Genomic DNA, 1,848 nt, shown 5'->3' with positions numbered 1-1,848 from the left:
GAAGGAGCAGGTTTCCTTCTCTTCTGCTGCAAGGTATAAGAAGCACCGGGATGTGTCCCGGAGCAACTCTGCGCTGCCGCGGTGGGTGGATGTGCCCGAGTAAAGCCCACTCGTTCCCTGGGGATCAGGTCCCTTGGCATCCTTAGCGACAAAGGGACCCGGGAGGCAGTCACCTGGGCACCACAAGAGCTGACAGCCCTGTCTGCATGTTCTTTGGGTTGTCCCGCACTCCGCCTTCCCAGGACAAGGGGCGATGTGGCAGGATTCCCGTTTCCAGGCTGCTGAGCACCTTTCCCCTTGGCAGTCCCTGCTCCCGCCTGGGGCTGAGTTCTCTTATTGCTGCCAAAGAGGTTTTATGCTGAATCTCTTTAGAGTACGGAAACGGCCCCCCCCTAGCAATAAGATCCTCCATGTGCAGAATTAATTCAGAGCAGTTAATCCACTTTTAATAATCACATCCTCCCAAATTTCCAATTAGTGTCTGTGTGTAAACAAGCGTACACAAGACTTAAGTCTCGGAGGGCTGAGCCAAGCCCCTCTTCGAGTAATGGGGACACTGAGGAGGAGCGGGGCTTTCTGGGTCCAAATAATGACCAAGGCAGGAAATGACTGAGGGAGGAAACAGGCAGTTCCCGAAGCCCCTGGTGGAAGCTAAAACCACTCTGCTGGAGCTAAAAATTAATTTGAAACTTTGGCAAACATATTTGGACAGAGCAGGAAGGAACCTTTCTGCCCATGTGGGGATGAACCCCTCTACAAATTAGCGAAGGCCCCCAAACCTTCCTCTCTGGTTCCTCAAGCTGGTGTAATGGGATGGAGTTGGTATGAACCAGTTTGGTAACTGCTCTTGCTGCAGGCACCAGTGCTGAACTGGGGGTTTGCTTCACCGGCGGTGGCAGGTACCACCACTTAGAGGTGCTGAGATGTTCTTGTGCCCAAACCATCTTCCCCAGGGGAAGAAGAGACCTTCCGGGCAGTGATGACTCTGGTTGAGTTTCTAATAGGGAGAATAACGTGGCACAAACTCGGTCAAATTCTCGTTGAGGAGGATTGGGGCGAAGAAAGGGTTAAAGGTGTGCTTGGCTCTGGTGGCATTTCCCATGGGGTGGCTGCGGTCAAGTACCTGGCCCCCGCTCTGACCGCCCTGACCCGGCCTGTGTGAGTAGCTCTGAGATCTCTGAGCCAGCCTGCCCTCTGCCACCCTTCAGGTCACCTCCTGGGCACATGCTTGCCACCAGCAAGTTGGCGCAGGTGGGGACAGGCACAGCATTGCATGTCAGGGGCACCCCTTGCTCGCCTCGTGTCAAAGCCCCGTCCAGAGGCAAAGCCCCAAAGCTGGGGGGGGTGTGTGTGTGTGGCTCTCACCCCACAACCATCAGCCTGCCAGTGGTTTCTGCAGGTTTTCCCCCGTTTCCAGGGCACGGAGCAGCCAGACAGGGCACTGCGGGTGATCACCTGCCTGTGGTGTCTCCGGCTCTTTCAGCATCCCTGACGACCCTGCGTGAACCCGCCAGGCGTTACGTGACACCACATGGCCTGAGCATCCGCTCAAACATTTATAACCCCTCTTAATACCTGCGTGGCTCCAGCTGCCTCCAGGACAGCCCGTCTAATCCGTCTGTCTGTCCAGGCTGTTAGAGAGCTCTCACGAGACAGCCCCGGAACCTTCTTCTCCTACAAAGTCGCGGCTCCGTGCCCTGCAGGGTCCTGGGGAGCCCACCCAGGCACCAGGATGGCTCTCTGCAGCACTGGGGGGCAGATGAGCGTTTTGCTGCAGGAGTTTAACCTCCACGGTGGGGTATTACCCCTAAGCGGGGGGGGGGGGGGGGGGGGGGGTCACCCCCTCCG

The 1,848-nt window shown here is 57.0% G+C and overlaps 1 protein-coding gene across 1 annotated transcript in view; it reads left to right on the top strand.

The window, feature by feature from the left end:
* Positions 1-1,848, top strand: part of LOC104496009 (patatin-like phospholipase domain-containing protein 1) — an 8,367-nt gene that overhangs the window by 755 nt on the left and 5,764 nt on the right. The window lies entirely within an intron of this gene.

Source organism: Buceros rhinoceros, unplaced genomic scaffold, assembly GCF_000710305.1.
Source record: "Buceros rhinoceros silvestris isolate BGI_N320 unplaced genomic scaffold, ASM71030v1 scaffold31250, whole genome shotgun sequence".
Taxonomy (NCBI): Eukaryota; Metazoa; Chordata; class Aves; order Bucerotiformes; family Bucerotidae; genus Buceros; species Buceros rhinoceros.
This window is presented reverse-complemented; position numbering and strand designations above follow the sequence as displayed.